The 27,676-nt window shown below is 43.9% G+C and overlaps 2 long non-coding RNA genes across 4 annotated transcripts in view; one reads left to right on the forward strand and one right to left on the reverse strand.

The window, feature by feature from the left end:
* The window catches only part of LOC146206202 (uncharacterized), a 542,419-nt gene extending 516,835 nt beyond the window's left edge, over positions 1-25,584 (forward strand). The window contains exon 6 of the long non-coding RNA XR_014704390.1: positions 24,150-25,584. This is a non-coding gene — a long non-coding RNA (uncharacterized LOC146206202). The remainder of the gene's footprint in view (positions 1-24,149) is intronic.
* LOC146206217 (uncharacterized) overlaps positions 1-27,676 on the reverse strand; it is a 308,042-nt gene that overhangs the window by 99,730 nt on the left and 180,636 nt on the right. For 2 of the 3 annotated variants that reach the window (XR_014704391.1, XR_014704392.1), the window contains one exon: positions 26,762-26,833. This is a non-coding gene — a long non-coding RNA (uncharacterized LOC146206217). Of the gene's footprint in view, positions 1-18,507; positions 18,574-26,761; positions 26,834-27,676 lie in introns of those variants that run through there. The other variant, XR_014704393.1, reaches the window with a different exon arrangement.

Raw genomic sequence — 27,676 nt, forward strand, 5'->3', positions numbered from 1 at the left:
GTTTTCGGCTCCATCGAAAAGCAGCCGCCGAGGCCGGGATTCGATCCTGCATACCCTTGGGAACAGTACCTAATTAAAGTAAACAGATTCACAGACATGCCCACATTGACTTTCCTTCTCTGCACAATCAATTCTTATAAATGCATATACATTAATAGCCACGTCAAGGTACTCCTTAACGCCATGTGAAAATGACGCGGCATCAATGGCGCAATATACAACTCCTCAGAAAACGTCAGGGTCATTCTCGCATTCTCATGGTCCATATGGTCTATACAGTGCTCCGTAGTGTGTGTGTGTGCATGTTTACTGATGCAAGAAGGAAGTGAGCCACCCTCATATATAATATATGCTTTGACTTAATCAAATACTTTCTCGTAATATAATATTACGAGAAAGTATTTGATTAAGTCAGAGCTCAGCAGTCATGCAAGTATTTTGAAACCAGGGCGTAGGGCAAATATATGTAAATATATTAGAATATTAGCGGCTGCACAGCCATCCCACCATAAACAAAGTAAAAAAAAATCCAATAAGGTGTCAGGAAGGGAGGATGTTTCGATGTGTTGGCAATTATATATCTTAATTTGATGGTGGTGTCCTGTATGAACCAAACTGGAAAGTCTGCACCGGTACTTGTTGATGCCAACTTGATGTCCTTGGTGCTGCTATAGGCCATGAGCGCAGTTCCAGCAGCGCTGCCTGTCACTTTTGCAAAGGAGCGGTGATGCTCCCACTTGCTTCCTGCTGGCTGGTTGCTGCTGTCTTCTATCATTTCGATCGTGCATCGACCTAACTGTATCTGCCTGGTACCATGCAGGCTTTACAAAATAGTGCGATAATCAGATCAGCATGCTGTTAACTGAAGAGGCAACTTTATTCTTGAAAAGCCCAATTTCCCCTCCTCTGAAAATTAGGTTTACTGAAGTCCAGATTTCTGCGACACATTTTAATTGTGAGGCGACCGTGAGATAAGTTATGCACGTGTTGATGAGAATGGTCCAAGCTTCCAATGCATGGCAAAAATTTGCTTTTGAACTTTTCTTACACTTACAGCAAGTCGTTAAAGCTACCATAGAAATATGATGGGCTGTGGCCTTGAAAATAATTGTGAGACAACTATGGAATGTTATAAACACATCGATATAAATGGTCTAAGCTACCGATGCAGTGCAAAATATTTTTCTAAAGTTTGTTCTGTGCTCACAAGAGATAATCAGGACTGCCATACAAAACCCATTAGTTGTATATTTAAATAATTTTGAGGCAACTGTGGAATATTGTAATACGTTTAATCAATATATAGATAAAAATACTCTCAGCTTCTGATGGATAGTAGAATTTCGTTTCTGAAGCTTGTCCTGCAATTAAAGAATTAATCAGAATGCCATAAAAGCCAATTGAGCACATTTATTAAAAAGTTGATTGCAAAAAAAAAAAAGAAAAAAAAAGCTAAAAGCCTGTCAAGGGATCTGCCAAATATATTCACTGTTATTGTGAAGTAATAAACTATGGGAAAAAATTTCGTTCAAAAACTCTGTCCTTGGAAATGTCGAAACTGTCTGGGTACGACCTTGCATAGGACTACATGAGATCTTAAGGAAATATCGTAAGAAAAAAAAACAAAAAAACTAGTGAACCTGGTATAGGCATGCAATCATTTTCTGTCTGACCATGCCTGCATGCTTTTTTCTTCAACATGCACAGCATTACGCTGTTAAACATGCAAAACTCCTAACCGAGCAATAACTGACATAGCTGACATGCTGGTCGCTATAAGTGGCATTGGATATGTTTGCGCTTACTGCGCCAGCTTACTTTATGTGATGTTGCACTGCTGAGTCAGTCCTGTACTCTTACTTTACCTTATTAATGTTTAAATGTGCTTTTGATTTTGCTTACATGAACTTAACTGCAACACATGTGCCTGATCCTGTCAAAGAGGCTTGATACTACTCTACAACTCAAAATGTAAATGTAGTGAAGCACAAAAATTCTCATTTTTGATTGAGGAAGCCTAATAATACTCTCAAAATGTAATCATCTTGTTTTGTTCTCTTTTTGTTCAGCCGTATTTTATAGGTTTTAGTAGTGACAGTTTACATCCCAAAGCTGCACTTTGGCTGTCAAGAATGTCCATAGTGGACAGATCCAAAATTAAAATTAACCATCTTATTTTCTTTAACATGGACTAACATTGTTTAATTAAGGCAGCGATGCTTTTGCATCCCTTTTCTATCTAACAGTGGGGGCTTTGTTAGGGGTTTGTTCTGGCAAAATTGAGCACAGCATCCAAATGCCAAAGTTGCCATGCTATATTACGGTGGTTATTACTGCTGGCTTGTTAGCCCCTCAGAAATGATGGTAGTCCTTAAAATGTTAACACAAAAGTGTGATGTCTCCAGCTAACATTTGTTAATGAGAAAAAAAATTGAACGTCAAGAACCCCATGTACACGTCTTAAGGGGTAGCTTGTTACTGGGACATTTTGATATGATATTTTATCTTGTTACTAGTGTAGAAATCAAAACATTAGAAGGGTTCAACGCTGCTGAACCGAATATGGAGCGAAAGAATTAGCTGCGGGTGACCGAGCGTTCTTCTTCTCCTCCTTCTCATCCTCCTTCTCTTCTTCTTCTGTTAGGCGCAGCGCTAGCTCGGAGACCACAGACACGGCACACAGCGACGAGTGGTTAGATCTGGCGTAGTATTGTTTTTGCAATAATAAAACAAATGCTGATTGCCTTTTGAACAGTGATGCTGTCAGACATCATGTTTAGCCCGTGTGCCGTATCGCAGCGCTTTCAAAAAGAATACGTTTGATACTTTCGATGCTGCGTTCGTTAAACACACTGCTTAGAAAGCGATAATTTCCCCCTCGCCTTACTTTGTTCAGTCTGCTCAAGTGCCAGTAATGACTGAGTTATGGCGGTGCCTCGGAATACTATAATTTTTTCAATCATCCGACCTTCTTGTCCAAGCTCATGAGAAACTGCAGTCAAAGTTGCAGCTTCTGGCTGGCTTGGTAATTTAGCGGCAAGACTTTCAGTTGTTGCTAGGCGCGTGACATGCGGTTTACGTAGCCGACACTGCATGACACATGGTTGCTGGGCTCTAGAAGAGGGACAAGTCTCAGCACAGGATTGATGCGTCATAGCGTAAGAGCACATACAGGGCATATGCGCTCTTGGTTACCACGAGGTACTACAGCACAAGAGAAATGTACAAAGAAACAGGCGGTGGGAATAATGCGCAAACTCACAATGGTTTAATGAAACTTTGACACTTAATTTTATACATTTTTAAAGCGTGCTATATCATGGAGTTATTGTACATGATGCACCTGTTCCTGATAATATGTTCCTGTCTGTCTGTTCCTGATAATACCTATTTCAGCTTCTGTCAATGTGATGAAAGTGCCGCTAACACATTTGTTTGGATCCAACTTGAAAATTGTGTGTGCCTTTTTCTCTTTCACTCTTTTTGTCTGCATATCCAACGATACATTATTATTTCAAATTGATCAACGCAAAAACACAAAAAATACCCTCTCCCTTTACTTGCTGTCAAGGACTAATGGCTTCTTTGATTGTCATTACCTCATAATGCGGCCCTCAATTTCTCTTTGTTTGTTGATATTTCATATTATGCATCATAATAGTAACTGTGCCCTCTAGCGCACATTGAAAGAACCGTGCGTGTAGTTGCCTATCGCAGAATGTAAATTTACAATGAAGAAATGTTTTCCATTCATTGCTGCACTTATTCATGGCGCAGTACAGCCCATTAAATGTGTGGCATATTTTCTCTGGGCAGTGCTTATTGTTAATAAGTAGTGTGCCACCTTCATATCGCATGAAACAAATTGAAGTTAAGCATCTAAAGCCCGCACTCCAAAAACTGCTTCAAGCCATGCCGCGCCGACATCGTCATGCACGTCAGCAAGAGCTGGTCTGCACATGAATGGCGTAGGGCCCGACGAGAGCATCCTGAACCCATCTCTATAATGTGTCCTTCGCGTGTGCTGCGTGCATTGGAAACAGTGACTGGTTTACAACAATAGGAGGGGACCGTACAGCTTTCCCCTACTCCTTTCTTCACGGCTTGACATTTTTTCACTCGATGCCAGGGGTGGCAGCCAGTACCAGCTACATAGGTTGCCTCGACGGCGAAGGTATCGAGGCGCCCTAGTACCAAAAACATGAAGATGGATTTCCCTTTTTGAAGCCTGCTGCCAGGTGGTGTAGGTGCAGAGTGGTGCCACCTGGCAGCAGGTGCTGGAACCCTGTGAGCAGCCTAACCTAGTTATTGTGAGTAGAGAGAAGAAACGTGAAGGACAGATCACGTGGGTATTCCAGAATTACCTAACGATCATTGATTACTGCTTACTGTCACCAGGAATCTACAATAAGCTTGCGAGGATGAATATAGATGATGAAAGCATGTGCAGCCTGGAAAGTCACCAGAGACGTATTAGCCTGCAGGTGGGACACCTGGTCAAAAGAAAATACATCAGGAAGCACAAAGAGGCAACACAAATTTAAGCAGCAGACAACTAGCACTAATAGCATCAGGCATTGAGGCAGCCTCAATGCTAGAGGAACACCCCATAGAATTGTGGGATTATCATCATCATCATCAGCCTGACTACACCCATTGCAGGGCAAAGGCCTCTCCCATATTCCTCCAATTAACCCGGTTCTGTGCGAGCTGCATCCACTTGACCCCTGCGAACTACTTCACCCCATACACCCACCTAAATTTCTGTCACCCCCTGCTACGCTTTCCTTCTCTTGGAATCCAGTTTGTTACCCTAAGCAACCATCGGTTATCCTCTCTTCACACTACATGTCCTGCCCAGGCCCATTTCTTCTTCTTGATTTCCACTAGAATGTCAGTAACTTGAGTTATTTCTCTGACCCACTCTGCACACTTCCTATCTCTTAATGTTACCCCTACCATTTTTCATTCCATAGTCCTCTGCGTTGTCCTTAACTTAAGTAGAACCCACTTCGTTAGCCTCCACGTTTCAGTCCCATAGACAGGTAAGATGCAACTGTTGTATACTTTCCTCTTGAGCAATACTGGTAAGCTGCTAGTCATAATCTGCGAGTGTCTGCTAAATGCGCCCCATCCCAATCTTATTCTCCTTGTTATTTCTCTTTCATGGTCCAGATCTGCTGTTTTACTACCTGTCCTAAGTAGACATATTCGCCTACTACTTCCAGTGCTTCGCTACCTAACGTAAACTGCTGTTCCTTCCCAAGGCTTTTGAACATTACCTTAGTCTTCTGCATATTGATTTTCAAGCCTACCTTTCTACTTTTTCTGTCTAGGTCATCAATCATTCTTTGCAGTTCATCCCCTCAGTTATTTAGCGAGGCAATGTCAGCACAACTCATCCATACAAAATTTCGAGAAGTAAAAGAGTCAAAATGGCGGAAAGGTAGGAGGATGCCTTGAAGCTGGTGGAATAGGGCAATTAAGCGGGCAATCGAACGAAGACACGTGGCTTGCAGAGAACATAGAGAGGAGCCATTCTGGAGCCATATAAGCTGCCTGGGTAAAAGGAATCTGAGAACAGGAACAGATTCAGGACGCCGAGGGAAAGTGTCTAGAGCATGACGAGACTGTAAGATATATTGCTTCACTTATAGCCGAATCATCTAGGCGCAATGATTATGTAATCCCTCCGAATGAAGAAACATTATCCGACAGTATAATGGAAAGGAGCTTAGAATTGACCAGTTTTAATTGGAAGAATGCGGAGATAAATATTTCTGTATACACAACCGTAGGGATGAGCGAAATTCTAATCGAGCTGATTAATTGACTTGGACCTAGAAGCAAGTAAACATCTTTAAAGGCATTCAAAACAGTCAAAGCAAATAAATTCTGGACAGCACGGGATGGTAGGATGAATTTAATCTATATAGGAAAAACATTAAATCATTTTGACCTGTCACGATAATGTCAGTTATGCAAAGGCTGGCAATGCAGGCAGTGAAACTAAAAATGCTGGCACGGGTGGAAAGCAGTAATGTATTGGGTGAAATGCAGACTCATACAGAAGCGGTAGGCACCAAGATGGTAGCATTTTCGTGATAACCCAGTGCATCGAAGTAGCCAGGGTGGAAAACAAGCCGTTGTATCTGGCCTTTCTGGCCTTTCTGGACAATATTAATTCTAAGTTTTTGATAAACACAAAGTCATCATACTCTATAATCCTTACTAAATTATTTGATCAGTCTCTTGAAACAGGTTGTATTCCCAATGATTGGAAAGTTGGGAAGGTGATTCCTCTGCATAAGTCTGGAAATAAACATTCTCCTCACAACTTTCGTCCTATATCACTCACTAGTATCCCTTGTAAGATCATGGAACATGTCATATACTCGCATCTTGTTTCTTTTTTAGAGTCGAATTCCTTTTTCAGCATAACCCAGCATGGATTTCGTAAGTCATTTTCATGCGAAACTCAGCTAATATGCTTCATACATGACCTTCATTGCATCACTGATAGCGGGCTTCAGGCAGATTGCATATTTATTGACTTTTCTAAAGCGTTTGACAAGGTCTCTCATGCGCTTCTCTTCCTTAAATTAAATAACCTGAACATTGACCCTAAGGTGCTTGCATGGCTGAAGAGTTTTCTTTCAAACCATTCACAATACGTTACAGCAAATAACGTTGATTCACATTCTATACCTGTCCGTTCTGGCGTACCTCAGGGGTCCGTTCTCGGGCCCCTCCTTTTTCTCATCTATATAAATGATTTACCGGCTAACATTTCTTCTTCAATTAACCTTTTTGCTGATGACTGCGTTATTTACCGTGTAATTAATGATGATAATGATGCATCTTGCCTTCAGTCTGATATTAACAAGGTTCTTGATTGGTGTAAGGAATGGAATATGGAATTAAATATTAATAAGTGTAAGCATGTGCACATTTCTCGTAGTTCCAGCATACCCACTACTTATCAGATTAACAATGTTTCTCTTGAGACTGTGTACTCTTACAAGTATCTAGGTGTTTACGTTTCTTCTAACCTATCTTGGAAACCCCACGTTGACTATATTGTAAATAACGCAAACCGCATGCTAGGGTACCTTTGGAGAAATTTCTCTCGTTCATCCAGTTCTTTAAAATTATTGCTTTACAAAACTCTGGTACGCTCCAAATTAGAATATTCTGCATCTGTCTGGAGCCCTGGCATTGATTCACTCGTTTCCGATTTGGAAGCTGTGCAGAACCGCGCCTGTCGCTTCATACTGTCAAACTATCACCGAACAAGTAGTGTAACTGCCATGAAATCAAGTTTGTCCCTTCCACTTCTATCTCACCGCAGATCAGTAGCATCATTATCCCTTTTTCATAAAATTTACCACAACAGCTACCTGAAAAAAAGATTACTAACAAGACCATCTTACATATCAGCGCGCATTGATCACCGCCATAAAGTTGGGGTTCCATCTAGTCACACAAAATGTTTCCATGACTCATTCATACCTAGAACTTGTGTCAGTTGGAATCACCTTCCCCATGATATCGCACGTATAACAGATAACGACGCATTTCGGAAAGCCATTGTTTTTCTTTGAATGTATATTGCTTGTTACTATGTTGTTTGCCCTTTACTTCCTGACAGTTTTTACTTATCCCCACTGCATTGTGAAGTTTTTTTTTCCTTGTTCTTTTTGCGCATGTTTTTTATGTACTTGTAATGTATTTTCTTCTGTAACTTTGCTGTACGTACATCCTTATACTTTTATGTATCCCACTCCCCTCTGTAATGCCTCCGGGCCCTGAGGGTAAATAAATAAATAAATAAATAAATAAATAAATAAATAAATAAATAAACCATCCATGCGACAGCGTAAATTGGGAACTTCTGTGGAGTATGCTCACATCTGAAGGCATCGGTCAAAAGGTAATTAAATTACTGAAGGAAATATACCAGGATAATAAAGTTGAACTTGCATGGCAGAGGTTAAGAAGGAAGTCTACTGTCGAGGTGTGCAAAGGACTACAGCAAGGATGTCTGATATCACCGCTGTTGTTCATGATTTTCTTGGTTTTAATCTCTCATACAAGCTGGGCAGAATGGATGCACAACTAAGGCTTCCAGTATTAATGTGCACAGACGACATTGTTTTAACAGATAGCCATGAAGATTTACAAGCATTGGTTAATATCTGTAGATACAAAGGAGATGCAGTAGGCTTTACTTTCAGCGCAAGTAAGTCAGGTCTAATGGTATTCCACAATTTCACTGATAAAAAGCTTGCCATATAAGGGAGTAAAGTACTAAGATTGTTGGAATATAAATATCTCACTTTATGGATAAACGGATGGCAGTTATACATGGAAAGACATGAACAGACCACCAGGGCGAAGGGTCGAAGGGATGCTGCGATAATTAAACACAAAACGTTATAGGAATACAACAGATATGAAGTGCTAAAGGTATTTGGAAAGAAATAATGGTACTAGGGCTTACCTTCGGGAATGTGGTTTTGTGCTTAAGGGCAGAAGTTCTGTTGGGGTTAGAAATAAATCGGAGATCTGTGGGAAAATTACCACTTGGTATCCATGAAAAAACTATGAATGAAGCAATACAGGGAGACATGGGCTGAGTGTCCTTCGAAGCACAGTGTCCTTCGCAACAGCGCTATACTTTCACATTCTGCCAATGCAGTTTCTCCAGTGACCTCCAAGTGTTCTTTTTTTTTTTAATTTCAAACCAACGACAGCGCCAGGCTCTGCCAAACTGTGACTTCACTGCAATACATGTACTTGGTACCACCTAATATTATGGTTCACATATTCAATTTGGAGTCAGTTTGTGCAAGTCATGAGCCAACAGCTATTTTGTACGTCCAGTACATTCACATTTCAAAGCAATAGTTGCATACTTAGGGAAACAATATTGGCCTGAAGTAATATACAATATTTTCTGACTGTACTTCATGAAAACAATGAAGGAAAAATAAATTCTTGAACCACTTCTATCATGACGACGCCAGCAAGAGGAAGCAAGTAGAGGTATATCATGATGGGAATAAATCACAAGAGGCCTGAGCCAGAAATAACACAGAGAGAAATGAAATAATCTTGCTTGCCAAGTTTCGAAATAGAAGAACAAACAAAAGAAACTGCCTTGGAAATTTCCCATGGTGATCGCAATCATAGTTCACCCACTTCAGACAAAAACAATTCCAACACTTCATGCTAAAATCTTATTAGTACGTAAACACTCAAGAAATTCTGGCCAAGAAATGGACATGAGAGCTCAGGTGACCTTACTTTGTCTGGTACGATCCCAGCAAACCATCTCATATTTAATGGACATTCAGTGAACATCTACCACTAGATATCTGATATCCATGATGTTTACAAATGTTGATATTATATTGACATAGCATCCACAGAATGTTCATGTTGACACCTGTGGACACCCATATATAGGTGCTGCAAGTTGTGCATTGGAAGTCTGCGAGTTGTGCATTGGGAGTACACTACTTTATAATAAGCGAGTAATTGCTCAATATGTCCACCCAAGCAGAATCATATGGCTTCACTTGGGTGAACGTTATTGTGCAGTTACTACTATCCTGTAAATATACTCCTTGGGGGATCTCCCTAAGTACACTTCGAGTGCACTTTCATAGCTTATATGGATTTCATACTTTGCAGCAGCTACTGCTGAAAATCACCAAGAAAAATCATTGTTGTTGTATAGTCATGTTTATTTGGTCATATATGTTTTATTTGCCTCTGTGATATCATGTTCAGGGTGCACATTGATGATCTGTTAATATACAAATGCACATATATATATATATGCTCAATAGCAGCACATTTAACACAAACATGAAAAAAGTAGAATTGTGGGTATGCTGCGAACGAAGCATACTCATTGATGCAATCTGAGCTTGGAAAAATGAACTAAGCAGCAGTCATAATGCACTGGCAGTATATCCTAAGCATGCACACTTGTGGAAACAGCACTGCATTTTTCACAAAATATTTTGAAGAGCCATGGCAAACACCATATTGTAAACACACTGCAAGAAGTAACGACAGCTCTTTTAACACAGACATGAAAAAACAGTGAAATGGTGGGTATCCTGCGAAGGAAACATGTTCATTTGTGTAATTATACCAACAATATACACATACTATAGGAAAATTTGAAACAACGCTAACACACACAACCACAAAAGATAGACGACCAACGAGACACAAGCGCTGGTCAACTGATTTTTATTGAAGAAACGCATCACCTTATATACACAAGAGTTGGTGGAGACACGAAAGGAGCCATTGATCGTGCAGATAACCAGAAACATATAACGCACACGCGAGCGAGCGACACTATAAAAATACAAAAAAGCAAAACAAATAAAACAAGACACTCAAAGGGTGAGAAATTTATGTCGCATCTAAAACGAAGACTTCAGCATCGAAGAGCAATAAAGAAGGCTACTAAGAGGTGTTAATATACGCATACACACAATGTAAACATCTGCTGGGCCTCGCAAACAGTGGCAAGGATTTTGATGTAATCTTCCATTGTTCACAGGGCAACATTTTTAAAACATGCAAGACCACCAGGATCTCACGAAGTATGGCACAAATGAAAGGAAATTTCAAGGAAAGAATACCAAAAAGTTTAGATCTGTAGCTGACTCCCAAACGAGCAAAAGCATAGCAAAGTTAAACATAAGAACTTAAGCAGCTATCAAAACCCAAGCCCTTCTGTAATTTGTAGATAACGTTCAATCTTTCTTGAATGCCTGCCATCATGCTGTGTGAGAGTATTTTTTTTTTTTTTCGGTTTCTACTTTCATGGTTCTATAGTTATTCTCACTGCTTGTGGAACCTAGAATAAATTTTGTTACGCACACTATTATATTCACCGCTTCACATTTTAGACAACTCACAATAACGCGCCGATATTCTGTGCCAACCATACAGAATTTCAGACTGCCATATCTTTTTCCCTCAAGCTTGCCACATCTGAGGGCCTGTATCTGACATAGGTCGCCAGAAACGACAGCGAAACCGAAAGCCATGCACATTCGTACGGACTACATGGCGCACTAATACAAATGTTAGGAGCTTCGCCCCCGTACCTTTGAGTGCCGAAACTCCTCCTCTCTGGACAGTCGGAAACCGGTTCCGCTATAGTTTCTACGGTGCTTGCGCGGAGTGCACACGACTGTCCAGTGAACTATAAGGCAGCGCCCAGGGAGCCCAAAATAGGGCTCACGCTTTCTTCCTCGCCTTTGCTCCTACATGGACACTGACTGCTTGGACTCACCTTTGCGGATGACACACGTGGTCTTACTTGCCAGTGTCTGCTGCAACTGGCCGCGACTCATCTACCTCTTGGTCTCTATTTTAGCACCAGCAAATCGGCCGTGCTGCGGTTCTCGAATCCACAGCTAGATACAGCACACGGCTCTTCCTTTTATTAAATTACTTTCCCTCTCCACTCTTGCCAACGGTGGACCGATACCATAGGCTCGACTCAGTACCGGTACCTGGGCGTCACCTTCAGTGCTGGGGTAGATGCCTTGTAACACATGAGGAGAAACTCCGACAGGCCTCAAGATGCGCAGGCCTGTAGAAACCTCCTCTGCCACGCACCCTCTGGGGATGCAATCGTTTCCCACTGGCCCGCGAAATAAGGAAAGCTGTACATGTACCGGCAGTGATCTTCGCAAACACCGTGGTCACTGTTTGGTCGAATATTTACGGGACTCAGAATCCTCGTAGTAAGATTGGATTGGATTGGTAAAACGTTTATTTGTGGCCTGCAGTAAAACGCGCGCTCCGGACGGGGCCGCCTACGTCGTCCTCTGGGCACCGGCCGCGCGGCCTGGGTCCCCGCTCGCCGTGGCCGGCGCGCTGGTTCCCTGCCGGGCCAGCGCCTTGATGACCTGCTGGACGCCCCAGAGTTGTTCCTCTTGATTGTAGCTCCCTGCGGCTGCTTCCAGTCGCGGCGGGATCCTCCCAGACTTAGCTTCTTCCATGCTTCCATGGTACTTGTTGCAATTCCACAGAATGTGTGCGAAGCCAGCCGTCTCCGTTCGGCAGACTGCATTTGTCTGTCGGGTGCGTCTCGGGATACATTCTGTGCATCAGCGACGGGCTGGGGAGTGAGCCCGTCTGTAGCTGTCTGAATAAAACGGCTTGCTCTCGACTGAGCCCCGTAGTAAGAAAAATTCGTCCTGATCCGGAGGCTACTATTTCAGCGAATAGCGGAGCATGTCTGGAGCGGCCATAAAGAGACTGTTGATCGAGTGGCGTTAAGCTGCCAGGGCAGCGGCGTAGCCAGAAATAATTTTCGGGAGGCGCTATATACGCCACCGGTCGGGGAAAACAAAAATGGGCGAAAAAGAAGTGTGAAGTGAGGGAGGGATGCAGCGCTGAGGACATTTTGGAGGGTTTTCTGACACCGAAATATCTCCCCTGGCTAAGCCCCTGGCCATGGGCGTGTGCCATCCAGGGCGATATTGGGTGGTCGTCATATGAAGCGCGGGAGGCACAAAGAAACTTGGCATAAAAGGGGAGGCTGCATCTCATAAACAATGAGCGGTGGGAGCGCCACCCTTGTTACAACTCGACTAACTGCATTAAAACGCAGTTGTGCAAAGCGGGTCCAGCGTATCTTGGTCTTCTCGCCTCCCGTTTGTAGAGGAAAGTCAGTGCAAATGGCCCCTGCCGGTGTAGACGAGAGTGCATGAGGCGAACACCGTGCAGTTGGTCGCGTAGTGCTATAGTCACCCATTTCCTGATCGAGAGCTGCCAGCTCCCTTGGCGGTAACGATAACTCCGAATCAGCGTCGGTGAGATGAACAAAAATCTTCTTTATACACTATTTAGAGGACACTGTACAGAACAAGCTCGGCAGAGGGGCCGAGGGCTACCAGCCATACGCGACTGCTCTAGCACAGCGATGGCCGGCGGGGCTCCGTGGCGTCCCCTCCTTGCGAGCAGCACTGCCACGGCCGCTCGATGAAAGCGGTTCCATCGAGTGACCGTGGCAGTGCACTCGACGGACTCTCGTGACGGTCTCGCTTTCCAAGCGGCAGCGCTTCTGCTATTCAAACTGTCCAACTCGAAGGCAGCGTTTGTCGGTGACCCGAGAGGTCCAACCAGCGGGCACGCTGGTCACCCTCTTGAAAAGTGCCGCGACGCGAAGGGTTTTCGCCGCCAGGACACTGACGACACGATGTCTGGGAACAAGACGGCCTGTTGGAATAAGAGCCATATATCCCATTGGTTCATGTAAACCCGGTTGGGTCGAGTCTGCTCAACCAAACCACGAAGTCACGAAGAAAATATTCCGAATCGCTTACAAACAAGCGAAAAATTGTCGTTCGATTTCGGGGTCTACATTGACGCGCAGGCTGCGATTAGCGTGGAACGTGGTTTTGCAAGCGAACGTCTGTTTCCGAACATCGCCGACCACGTTGGAAAAAAATTGAGAAAGAACCTGAGTAGAGAGCGGATAGAAGGAAGTGAAAAGCTATCCGAAATGATTGACGAAAGCACCTCCATTAGCTAGCATTAAACTGTGATCGTATACGTGCGCTCGTAAATCACTAACGCGAAGCCAATAACAACTTTTTCCGGACATTGCGAAAGTAACAAATGAACGCCTGCCGATTTGCCTTCATTCTTCCGGCTTGAGCAAAATCTTGCAACGGTGCGTCGATGATGCTTGGAAAGCGTTCGGGCGTGGCACTAGCTGCTGGAGATGTTTCCTAACGTCATCATATGGCACTGCTCGACTCAGCTGTTGGAGACTAGTTCACGACAGCAAAGGGATAAATCACTGCAAAATCCTCCTGGACAAGCTGTACAGAAGTTCCCTAAACAACTGCAGATGGCTGGAGAATTTTGCGCCAAAGATTTGAACGCATCCCTCTCCCTCACAGGGAGGGTTCCGGATGCCAGGTGGATGGCGTCAGGCTTCAGTCCCGTGAACGCTGTGACAATGTCGTTCTGTGTGTTGTGCCACCACTTCTTGAAGCTTTGCTAACGAGAGAGCGCAGTTAGAAGTAGGTAGAACGGCTGAGATTTAGTCCGGACCTTGGCGTCGCTTTATGATGCTTGGCTGAACTCTCCGAGCTCTCTTTGAACTTTCAGAGGCGTGAGATTACGTTACCTGAGGCGCAAAACGTGGCAGCGAGACAACTCACTGTTTTTAAAGCAAGAGAGCACCGACATGCAAACTGTCGTAATGAAACAAAGCGCTTAATTGAAGCCGTAGTAGAACTGCACCCTGGTCGAAAGTTCACCCTGGAAACAAATGCAACGCAGTTCTATCAGAGCTTAGCCGAGAACATAAATACATGACTTCCAATCACAGTGTTTTCGAACTTTCTGCAGCACCAATACTGACCTGCGTATTACAGCTTACAGGGAACTGATTCAGGACATTCTGACGTCGCGTCCATCGACCTGGCCTGTTGAGGTGCACGTCCTCTAAGGCGACGACGAAATAGCTCGCTTAGCCCAGAGGTTTTGTACAAACGGGATTCATACTCAGTATAAGGAGTACACTGAAAACAGACAAAAAAAAAAATGCAGACTCAGCTGTCAAGCCCCAGCCTGGATGATCAGCGTAGTCTGGTCAACTGGACTCGGGAGATGGCTGGGTCCATGGCTTCTTGGTCTGAGGAGGCTGCCCACCTAGGGCTGAATATTTCACGCCTGCTCCGAATAAATGTTTCTCTCTCTCTCTCCCTCTCTCTATTTCTCTCTCTGACAAGCTCGAGAGCTCCTGACGGATGTCAACTGCATCCCAGTGCCAACCGCTGGACTGTGAACAAGGGTCCAGTGCTATGAACGCTGTCATGACGCCTCTGAGGCCGTCGCAGTCGATAATGAAGTTGTCAACGCTCTTAGTCATTGTCCACCGCTGCAATTATTTGATCCAGATAGGAACGTGACGTCGTGGCTTTTGTCAAGAAGGCGCTCTGCACTATAAACCTGAGCTTCAGCCCGAAAATCTGGTGTGTGGAATGTAGAACAGGATCATTTTTAAAACCTTTTGTAGTCGCATTCAACCTTGCACACAATTTTTTTTAATGAACGGTACAGTTGAAGTGAATTTTGTTTTCGTTTTTTTTTAATTTGTTTTGTGGTTCACATGCACGCCTACGAGTCTTGATTTTATATAGTAGGATACAGTTCAGAAGAATAAAAAAAAAAAAGGCGGTTATAACTATGGGCCATGATACGCGCCATGTATATTACCGCTGAACAGTACAAGAAACTGGTTTCTGACATCCGAAACAAGCCACAGGTATCAAAATTGTTGAGCTTATAATTTGATCAGGTGCTTGGCTTGTTATTTGGGTATAGTGGACCTGTTAAGTTTGTTACTCCTGTGCTTTGTACACGTGCGTTGTTGAGTGGTGAGTGGGGCATCATGACGACCCTCTGAACGAACAACGAAGACATCGGTACGATCAAAATTCGTCCTCCGCCACGGTGGCTCAGTGGAATGAGGACGCTATAGACTACTGAACCCAATTAAGGACGCGGGACCAAATCCCGGTCGCGGCTGCCGCTTTTCGGTCGAGGCGGAAAGGAGGGCGCCCGTGGGGTATGTGATGTCAGTAGTGCACGTTAAGAATCCCAGGTGGTCGAAATTTCCGGACTCCTCTACTACGGCGTCCCTCATAGCCTGGGTCCCTGTGGGAGGTTAAACCCCACAAACCAAAGCAAATTTGTCCAAATTTTACTACCCTGCGCCTGGTCTCATTCTAAGACAGCGCCGAAGGAAGGCTTGTGTTATTCTTACTTCGTTCGTTTCTTCTTCAAGGACTTTACGCGAATGATGGTCGAAAATTTTTGTGGTTTTATCCATAAACTACTGCGGTCAACTTGGTTTCGCCGAGGATTATTTCATTTTTTTTCCCATGAGTATAAGCACTTGTGGTTAGTATTTTACAACTATTCATTAAACTGTTTCATCTGGTTTCGTTGGGAATCCCTACCTGCCGTCGCATCGCTCATTTCCCTCTCAAACGTGGAGTGTAAAACTTTCCCATTTTAAAAAATAACATCGCAGTAATTATCGTGTTCGCAGAACGGGCTACCAATCATTCCTGCGAGCAGACGACTTTCGGATCGATGTTTAGTGCGCAGACGCACTCTCGCCGTGGCTGAAGCGCTGAACGAGCGAACTGTCGAGGCGCGCGGGATATAATAATAATAATAATAAAAAATGGTTGTTGGCTATACTTGGCGTCTATATAGTCAAGCAGAAGAACCTTGTTATTCTTCTGATATTTTTGTTATTTTCGTTTAGTTTTTGCAGAGCAATTTTATATTTATTAGTTCCCCTCGTTTTTTTTTTTCTTTTTCTTTTTTTGTAATTTGCAACGAAAACTTGCGCTTTTTGCCGAAAGTCTGAACTAGATGTGCTTTTTACCTAAACTAAATGTCTCGAAAATTCTATTTGCAGTTATTTACCTTTACAAAGTCTCCAATTCTCACCAGCTCATCGAGACTGTTCAACAATGCTACCTTTATCCTCGATGTCCATCCAGAGTGCTATAAAACACTGGTTCGCGAATAATATTGCATACATTATAAGTGCCGACGCTTTGCTTCACCGTGAGCTGTTCTGCGACAGATACCGTTGAGCACAGTGGAAGAGCATGAGGAACGCTTGTTTCAGGTCAGTGTCATAATTGACAAAAAAAAAAAAAAAGAAAGAAAGAAAGCTTCGAAAATGACTTCGCATTGTTCGAAACGATGTGTAAAGCAGACCACCAGTTGCTTTGTCTATCTCTCTTTATTTCCCTTTCCACCCATGTTCGAATCACTCGATGGAGCCATAAGGTACCTTAGAGGTTCTTACGCGATGTCTCGCGTAAATCTTTCAGGGTCGAATTTGTAGCCGCGTGTGTTTCACACTGTTATGTGCAGAAGACGCATGTTGGTGTAAAGACGACTACTTTATTCAAGCATTGTTTCCGGAATGAGTCCCTGATAACGCGAGACGGAATAGTCGGGCGATACACACGAGACGTACACCGAGCAAAAGGTTTCCGGCTCGTGCGGGGCGCCAGCGTGACTGCGGTTTCCATAACAGTAGGCACATCACAGCTAAACACCACACATGTCTCTGTATACCGCGTGTTTGCGTCAAGGTGACCCTAATATTTAAATATAGGGTTTTCGACATGGTAGATACTGCTTCTGCGGAATTAGCAGTTCTGGCAAGCACCCGGTAGCAGTAGATTCATGTTAATTAGTAAGCAGGCTTAACTAATTTCGAATCGATAACTTTCAAGCGCCTGGTTGCAATCAGAGATTTGTTGCTGGTCAGTGCATTAACAGTCATATTCGTCTTTAGAATTTCCAAAACGCGATTAGCTTGGGCTCTGTGGCTCAGAGTTGTGATTATTTTTCGGGCAAATTGAAAAACGCGCTCTTTACGGCGGTCATCAAATGTCGTCACTCGGTGACGGCATTTCACTTTCTTTGCCATGCATCGGCTGTAGCAGGCTGGGATAGGAGCAGCTGTGAGCACATACCGGTGATCTGGCAGTGAAGGTGACGCGGCTCTGACGCCGCCGAGCGACGTTTGATGGAGATCATTCCTTGCCAAATTTACCAGAATTTGCGCTCCACCGCTTCTGATCGTTTCCATAAAATTTGTGGCTATTTATTGGACCGCCTGCTTTACCCGTCACAGAGTTAGGAAAGAAAACTTTGGTCATGTGACACGTCTGAATTTTTCAGGCAAGTGCAAAAGTTTTTCTCACTAAACGTTTTTCAAAGAATTGAGTATTTTACTTAATTCTTCGCTCGAAAAGTTTTTGCAGATAATGCCTATGCATTGTAGTTTTTGCAGCAAGGAGTATGGGCACAGATATTTTTTCGTTGTTTTATTTCATCTTTTTGTACCCCAAGAAGCGCCGTTTTTTTTTTTTTAGCTCATTCGCGACATTCATGAGCAGCATCACATTTTTGAATGGGTCTCTATAAATCCTACTATTTCACTAAATAGTTTGAGGTGTATTAAAGCACGGTTAAGAAGAAAAAAAAAGAAACGTCGAATTTAGAAAGTGTATACCTCGCTTTCTGCCATAAGTGTTGTATTCCGGTGTTCAGATGTTAAATGTGCCCCATTTGATAGCTAATTTTATTGTAATATTTTTTCGGCGATTTTTATGCAGCCCTTTTTTGTTTGTTTGTTTAAGCAAGAAAAATAAAGAACGTCAGTGCCGCACCTCGAGCTCTGGTTGCTCTGTACTGCGCCCAGAACAGCGGCGCAACGTAGACAGACACGAGGAGTGAAGCACAACACAGGCGCACACTACCAACTGTAATACGCAACGGAACCCGAACTTCCTCTTTCACACTCAGCCACAACTTCCTCCTCTGCTCCCAAGTACATCACACCCGCACACCTCTTCTTTCCCAAGCAGATATGTCTAGCCAACATTAAATGTTAGCAGCACTCACATCCAAGTCCATCACTCCCATCTTCCAAGCATGACAGCCACGACTTCCGCCACATAGCCGCAGACTGGAAAAAAAAAAAACCACCACACACCTGCAGCTGCAGGAGTGCTCTGTACTGCCACTGCACTGCAGAACACGGCCGTGGCGCCGCTCAGAATTCTGCGTTGGGTTTATCGAGAGCGGCATCAAATGACGCGAGGGCAATCGGGAAAAATGAATATCATCACGTCAGGAAGGAGGCATCTCGGCACCTCTGCGCTTTGCTTTGTGCCCAGATCCCCTAATAATGACTCACTACAGTCCTTAATCCAAATACAGAATAAATTCATTTTGCCCCATGGCAGACAATGTCGCTGCGACATTCTTAGCCTTTATTAATTAGTTCATGCTACAGAGGAATGTTCCGTAAATATTCAGTAAAATATTATGTCGACTCGTGTTATTCAAAGCACTGAATGCTCCGTATCTGCGCATGCAACACTAAAAAAAAAAAAAAAAAAAAAAAAAAAAAAAAAACTGACTACGCTGCTTGCTCCACCGATAGGGCAAAATGAATTTACTCGAATTTTCAGTGAGGACATCTGGGTATTCAGAGAGGCTGTTCGACAAGGATAGCGGAATCTCGATTTCGGGTGCGTGGTTTATACGAGCGAAATTGCCAATGCAGAACACCAGTCTCTCCCTAACAGGCTAGTACCACCTTCTCGGGAAACGAGAAGATGAAGCCGACTGCTCTTCATTCTGCACTAGACGGTGACTTCCAATGATACCGCAATGTCTGAGCGTTAATTTCTGTGCACGAGCGCAGCTGTAGAAAACAGCTAGGATCTTAGTTCTTGCCTTGACAGCTGAAGTTTTTTCGTGGTCCTCTCGCTTGTGATGCTGCTAGAGAAGTGATGTTGCTGGTCAGAGCACCACCCTTTGACTTGCGATCTTGATTTTCGCGAGGAAAACTTACTGAAGTCGGAGCATCTACGTCTTCAGCTGGATCAGTTGACTGCAAAATTTGGTGGTTTCGTCCACGAAAGTACGACTTATTTTTGCTGAAAAATCTGTTTCAATGCTGATCAGGCGTCGAATTTTAATCTTTCGCTGCCTTCTTTTGACAGGCCTTGCCAAGATGTCCTTTGTTGCCGCAGTAGTGAGAGATGGCGGAATGGTATGACCAAGTACATGCGTCATGTTGACCTGTGCGACGCCAACATTCCATACTCGGGGAATGGTTGGCTGGTTTGACGTCCTGGAGAAGATTCCATTGCACTTGATGTGTTTCAAACGGGACCTTCGGGCGGCAAAGCTCTTCTCAGCAGCTGCATGCTTCTTCCGCGCCAGTAGGATGGCCTTGGAGAGCTTGCGATCCGTTTCAGCCAGGAGACGCCTTTGAATAAGTTCTTCACGCAGACCAAGACTAGTAGACAGTCGCAGAGCAGACGATCCAGTCAATCCTCGAACTCACAGTGGCGGGGCAAGGTGTCAGAGAGCGGCGATGTAGTGCGGCGCTGATTCGCCAGGTTGCTGATGTCGCTTGTTGAAGCGGAAGCGTTCCACTGTGACGAAAGTTTTTTTTTTTTTTTTTTGACATAGTGGGCGTTGAGCTAGGCAACAACTTCCGGTTCATCTGAAGGTGCCTTGGGTGCGCAGAGGTGTACGGCGTCGCATACGCTGCAGAGGAAAGCCCGTTTCTGGTCATCGCAGCTGATGTCGTCGGCTTGGAAGTAGGACTCGAGGCGTTCTGAGTAGACTGGCCAGGCGGAAGGCTCGGCGGGCGAGAATTCGCCCATCGTGCCTGGAGGCAGAAGCGCTGCCATGTCAATGGCTGTGCAGGACTGGAGCGGATACAGGGGGCTTTGATGTCGGATTTTAGTCGCATTCAGGGGCGAAACTGTTTATTGCAGCAAAAGCGTACTAGCAGGGAAGAGAGTCACGTGATAGATCGAAGAGAGTTTAGTGTCGTCATGTAGCTTCGTACAAGATGAGACCGAGGAAATGCGAGGATAAGGAGCGGAGCGAAGTACGGCGCTCGGGCCAGACAAGAAAGTACTATTCGGGGAAGTGGAGCCGGGAGCGGCAGTAGTACGATAACACAGTTGGTGCGGCAGTACCACGATACACACACTCGCTTAAAACAAAAACGGCTCCATAAAAATCGCTGAGCAAAATTACAATGAAGCTAGCTACCTGCAGATGGGCCACATTTAATATTTTAACGAGGAACTAGCGTGTACAAAATTTTTGACGCGAAAAAATTTCGAATTTAGAAACACTGCGGCACAACACATTTATTTCTAAATTCAATCTTTTTTTCCTGAAATATAATGCCAACCGTTTAGTGAAATGAGTTTAAGCCATTGAAAATGTGATGTTTCTCATGAATATCGACAAGTTAAAAACGGCCGCTTCTTCAGGTAACAAAATGAACCAAAACAATGCAAAAATATTTGTTCTGAATATTCCTTGCTTGCTGTAAAAATCACAATGCATATGCGTTATCTATAAACAGGAAGTTTCAGGAAAGACTAAGAAATTAAAAAAAAAAAATAGATTCAAAACAGAAAAACAATATTTGCAGGAATACTCTCTCTGCCCCATCGGACATCACTTGCTGCAAAACGCTTCTCATTATGGGTATAATTAACAAAATTTCACTAATTAACATTTTCAGTATCGTAGTTTGGCGGTTAGTTCCAATGGGCAGTTTGATGCCGTGAGCCAGACGATGCCACATCAGTTTTTAAAACGAAGAAAAATTCGTTTTCTGGAGCTCTGCAGCTCGATGAAATCCAACGTTTTTCTCCGCACACAACCGAAACTGAGCGCACGAGAAGCGCCTGAAGTATGGCGCAAGTGCAACGTCAGCTGATGACGTGTTGTAATGAATGCAGCGCCCAATTCGAAACGCGTGCGCTAATTTCCTTGGTTAGGGGGCCTCGGCGCTTGAGCTTAGACCGCGGCCGACGTCATCGTCTGTTTCATCGCTCAGCGTAAGGAAATGATAGTCATCGTCAGCCGCGAGGACTTCGGTTCTAAGAGCCCTGATGGACTGAGCCGATACTCCACTCCACTGCCGAGAAGGTGGACATTGTGATCGCTTATTTCAGCGCAGAAAGGGACGCGGAGATACCGCCCAAAGTCCTGGCCGTTATGTGCGGATTCGCACAAAGAGTATATGTTCTGAAAAGGAAAAGGCAAGGGGGTGGAACCGATCATTTTGGCATTGATGACCTCGCTCACTTTTGTCAAGCCGGAAGCTCAGTGTCAGGTAAATTTCCAATGGGTACGGAGCCAGCCAGCGCGCGGTTTCAGTTTTGAGGTCACTTTCAAAACACAACTGCCACCTAAATCATGTGTGTTTTTACCAGGAACTGTCATCAAATGAATTTCAGAAACGGCTCGATTTTTACAAATTGTGCATAATTAAATGTTATGAGCACCCCGAATTTCTGAGCATGATGCTTTGGACAGACGAGGTCCAATATTATAGGGACTCGAATGTCATTTTGCACAATGCACATCATTGGTGCGACAACAACCCACATTGGCTACGTCAGCACAAGAACCATGTAAGATGGTCAGCAAATGTTTGGTGTGGCATTTGTAACAGCCGTTTGTCGGTGCTACTTCATCGATGGAAGCCTTAGTTGAAAAAAAAAAAAAATCAGGCTGCGTTCTAAAAGACGCCATCTGAATTTCCCTCGGGGCTACCAGTGGTCGTTAAAAAAAAAAGAAACAAAAGTGAATTCAGCATGACGGAGCCGCGTAGAGACTTTTTCTTTCGCCATTCCCGGCAGACACATTTTCCAACCAATGACTAGGGAGAAAAGGTGGGGAGGGGAGGGGTACCCTGGCCTCTAAGGTCGCCCATTTGTCACCGCTGGATACCCTCTGGGGATATGCTTAGAACGAAGTTTTCGAGACAGAGCCAACAAACCTCGAAGACCTGAAGCCGCATGTCAAGATATTAGCTGAAGAGATTTACGGAGAGATGCTCATTTCTGCATTGAACTTCTTTAAAGACTGCATTCTTCTGTGCATCACAATGGACGGCAACGAGTTTCAAACACGTCATCTGAAAATCATTTGCTGTCATCCCAAGTAGTATTTACTTTCGTGGGGTATGCAAGTAGAGTTGCAGGGAACTGAGTCATTAAAGTCAACCAATTCTGTTTATTCCTGACTGTTATACAGGCAACATGCATGCTTAAAACATCGGCCGTCAAGGCCTACTAGTTAGTAAAACATGAGACGTGTGTGATCCAACACACAGCGACCGTATCGAGCTAGCCTGTGCCAAGCAGTATACAGCGAAAATACCAAAGGTTTTCAGCAATCTTTTCAACTTACGAAAACATTGTCGTTTGTTTTAGCTGTTAAGGCAATACCGCGTAAAAGAAATAGACGCCCGACACAAATAATGCAATGCATGTCAATATACCGGACCGTTTAGCGTTAAACAGCCATATGCACGTTGTCACAGAGGCGTGGCGTTATGTATTTCCCAATGCTAGCGATTAATTTAAAAGGGAAAAAAAAAAAAAAGTTCCTTCCGAAGGTAGCCAGACAGGCAGAGCGCCAGGCCTGAGCTTATCAGTGTTTTCAAAGCGACGTTGTTATAGCTGACGATGACTATCCTTTTTCTCACGTCGAGTGACGAAGCATGCGATTACGCCGGCCGCGGTCCAAGCAAAACGCCGAGGCTTTCTATCCGGGGAAATTAGCACATGCCATGGAGGAAGGAAAGAACTTGCACATGCGTTTAAAATTGCGCGCTGCGCGCGTCACCAGCGGACGTTTCGCCGGCGCTCCTTGTGCGCTCAATTTCGGTTGCGTGCGGAAAAAAGCGTCGGATTTCATCGAGCCGCATGACTAGAAAACGAATTTTTCTTCGTTTCAAGAACTGTTATGGCATCATCTCGTTCATGGGATCAAGCAGCCCATTGATATTAACCACGGAACTAGGAATGTTAATTATTGAATATTTGTTAATTGCAAGAATAATTAGCGGCATCTTGCAGCATGGTATGTCCGCTGGGGCAGAGTGTGTGTTCCTGCAAATATTTTGTCTGTTTTGAAGCTTCTATTTTCTAATATTACTTAGTCTTCCCTGAAACACCCTGTGTGTGTGTGTGTGTGTGTGTGTGTGTGTGTGTGTGTGTGTGTGTGTGTGTGTGTGTGTGTGTGTGTGTGTGTGTGTGTGTGTGTGTGTGTGTGTGTGTGTGTGTGTGTGTGTGTGTGTGTGTGTGCGTGCGTGCGTGCGTGCGTGCGTGCGTGCGTGCGTGCGTGCGTGCGTGCGTGCGTGCGTGCGCGTGTGTGTGTGTGTGTGCGTGCGTGCGTGTGTGTGTGCGCGTGTGCGTGTGTGTAATTGAGTCCCCAAGCCCATAGAAACTAACCGGTTTTCACATTTCCCGTTTAAATTTTCGATCGTCACAAAGAAGACAAGATGTTTTACCCCGATGTTATTTCCTTTTTGCTGACAGCTGACGAGAAAGTCCTCGGGAGAAAATAAAGTGGTCTGGTTCTTGAACAGGCCCGTTATTTTAGCAGTAATTGAACAATGCAATATTGACATGCAATTAGGTATTCTTGTTTTAATTCAGAAGTGTCACACACCTGGCGTAACTTGCTTATTTTGTTTGTTTTTTCAGACATCTTGCTAACCTTGGAGCCAAAGGAATGCTTGAACGCGGCCTGTCAGCGCCAATTTAAACACCAACAAGCCATCGCAACAGTGACTGAACACTTCTTAGGAAGAAGTTTCATATAGAAAAAAGAAAAAGAAATAGCCAGGAGTCGCCACTTCAATGGACCTGTGAAGGTGAACTTTGACCAGGATACCTTCAGATGGGTTTTCAGCGGAAAGTGAAACGGCTTTTGAAAGAAGAGCAAGACTTTTCAACGCTGAACCTTCCTTTTGCATGGTACTCCCGTGAGACCAATCTTGGAACTGTTGTGGCTGTTGAATTTTCAGTTCGTGTGAAGTCTACCGCAACACGTCAGAAAGCTTCCAAGCATCTTCCATGTGGCTACCCAGTGGAAAGTCTCCAGTTGTTCTTTATGTCGAAGGTGACTGCAAGCAGAACCTAATAGGCGCAGGATGTTTTTGTGTGTGCGTGCGTGTGTGTCTTCGGCACACTTACCTTTTATTGATTTCTGCACTCCTAATTTACATCTTGCTTAAGCCAATGTAAAAAATGAGCTGGCAAGCTTTGTATCTGAAGGTCGGCAGGTCGAACGGGTTATTGAGGCTGAAAATGCAAACGCTTAAGAGGTTTTGTGCTTAATGCAGGTGTCAGTACAAGGAAGCTGAAGGGCAGGGCGAAAGAAGCCTTTCTTAAAAAGGAACATTCTTTCAGATTGACACGAACAAAAAAAAAATTCATTCGGTACAAGGCCCGCATAATGCGATTCGGGACATCAAAATCTAAGCTTTAGAAGAAGAAATAAATGATGGAATATGACAGCCCACGAATCTCCTTCTGAACTCCTAACTCCATTTATTGTTTTGAGAAGTGTCGCGAACTGAAAAAAAAAAAAAATAACAACTTGGGTCCCGAGCAAAGCAGTGTTACGTGCTTCGAAACTATGGTAAAAAAGCGGGAGAAGGTTCCAGAAGTACAGAAAAGAGGAAGCTGCATGCATCAGGCAACGTGATCGCCCAAGCACCAGAAGATGTATATAGAACGCTATGAATTGACCATATGCCGATCGATTGTTGCAGATCTTGGAAAGTTACTGGACAAACTCACGTTTTCTGACAGTGGCAGATTTTCTGAGAGAATGCCGTTCAAATGGTAAAGTTGCAAAAGAAGCGTCCGTGAAATCCGTTTTAACAATCATTTTTTAAGCAGTGTGCTTTGTGAAGAAAAGCATTTCTTCAGCTGTTCCTAGCTTACTATAGCTTCGTATTAGGTCAAATATGGACAAGCTAGATGAAGGCATTGCATGTGTACAGAACACCTGAAATATTTGCCGGCGCTCAACTATCTTTTGAACCCCAACTTGAGTATGCCATCGCGGAGATTCGGTGGCATTCCGTCCTTGTCAAAATAAAAGGAGGTGGCTGCCTTGTGAGTAAACAAATCAGTTGGAAAACTTTTCTCCTTATTGACAGCAGTCGGGGGTTGCAGAACCACAAGCTGCACCGACTGCTGTCAGTAGTCGAGATCACTGAATACTTTCTGATAAGAAGAGAAACACTGAAAGCTTCTCTGCTTTGATTGTTTATTTTATTTTATTTGAAAATACCTTACAGGCCCATTAGGCATTGTGTAAGGGGGGCAAAATCTATACAGTGCAATATATACATAAAATGTAAGGAAACAGGCAAAAAATACAAAGGTAATTAATATATGAACAAAAAAAAAATAATACGACGCGGAAATTATTATATCATTAAGAAAAAGAAATACGCGACACAGATTAAAGCACAATGGTACACACACAGATTAAGCACAATAAAAAGCAAGCGGCACACAGTGCCCCGAATGGCGCTTAAAAAAAAAAAAAAATGGTAAGGAAAAAAAAAACCGGAAAGAGTACATAGGCAAACACGAGTAAATAAAACCCATCAAGACATTTAACAGCTGCAACAAATTTAATAAAAATCTATATATAAGACAAATGAGGCAAAATGAAGGCTCAGTGATATGATGTGATGAGTTGGCGATGGAACTCTTCTAGATTAGGGAGAGAAGCGATAATGTCTGGCAGGTTATTCCATAATCTGATGGCTCGTGGAAGTGCTGATGAGTTGAAGGCTGATTGTTGAAGTGAATAGTGCTGCGAAAATAGGCAGTGCGAACGTGGAGGGACAGAATGTCGCAGATTCTGTTTGCTTCGGCTCATATTTAAAACATTTGATAATCGTGTTAGGCGTGCAGTTGGCGTCTTCGAGACATCCATGTCCTGTTCTCTCAAGCCAATTTAAATGAACAAAACGGAGTTGTTTTGAACCTGGAAGCACATAATCATCTGTTACAGTGACGCTGTCTCAAAAACACGAGAGAGGACTACATGACCGAAGAACACAGTATGAAGGCACTGCCATTATTTGCCAGTGAACCTGCATGATGTTTTGCACATAAAGATTAGTGTGGTCAACCAACTGATTGATGGCTTAATGGCTGAGCACAGGACCGCGAGAGTGCTATTGACAAAATAGCAAAAATAAGTACCTTGAAGCCATCGTATGAGCTGCTGATAAGTGTGCAGTAAAGGTCGAAGTGTGGCAGGATCAAAGAAAAAGAAGAAACTTTACCTCTGTCCAAGGTAATGCTTTCGAGCGTCTGTTGAAAAACTGTTGCCAGACAGGTTCGATGGGAAACTCGGTCTGCAAAGGAAAGGAAAGGTAAACTTTCTTTGGCACTTACTAGATAGACTTTATGATCACTTGGAGCATAATTCAACGGGCCAAATCATCGAACAAAAAACCGAAAAGTTTAAGAAACCCAAGCTTTTTGAAACATTCCATTTGATGAACTTGGACAAAAAGGACATAGAGGTTGACCGAGTGACACGATATACCGTATTTACTTACTCGCGTAATGCATCAAGTGACCCCCCCCCCCCCCCACACACACACACATACACACAAGCACGCGCACGCATTTGCCGCAGAGAATTAAAAAATATAATTAGTGCGTCCCTACGTTACCTACGTTTCGTGACGACGCAGCCCACAGCGCATCTCTTGGCAACGCGTCAAGTAGTTGTGCAGCGATGTCACGGCATGTTTACCTTTTGAGGTTAGCTTGGTTAGCTCCTACGCTCTTGGAGGGGGGCAGGGGGGGGGGGGAGGCAGAGTTCCGGCGGTAGCTTTCTCGACTTGTTCGGCTGTGCAAGTCTGCATTGAAGGTGTCAGGACATTCGCTGTATCACGCCGCGATTAGGGCGTGCGCCGTCCACTGTCATGAAACCATTGAAATGCGTGCTAGCGGCAAACCTGTTGTGTTAAAAGCCAACGTCATGATCGCGGCTTACCGCGTGCTTTCGTTAATTGATGAATGCAAGGATGGACGATTTAAAAAAAAAAAAAAAAAAGCCAAGTTTTGCCCCTTCCAGCATAATGAACCCTCCCTCAATCTGACATTTTTTTTTTTTTTAGATGGGTGTATTACGGGAGTTAATACAGTATGCACACTTGTATAGCTTTTACATCATGCCTCCGGAAACC

Source organism: Amblyomma maculatum, chromosome 1 (genome assembly GCF_055883805.1).
Source record: "Amblyomma maculatum isolate TAMU_Amacu chromosome 1, ASM5588380v1, whole genome shotgun sequence".
Taxonomy (NCBI): domain Eukaryota; kingdom Metazoa; phylum Arthropoda; class Arachnida; order Ixodida; family Ixodidae; genus Amblyomma; species Amblyomma maculatum.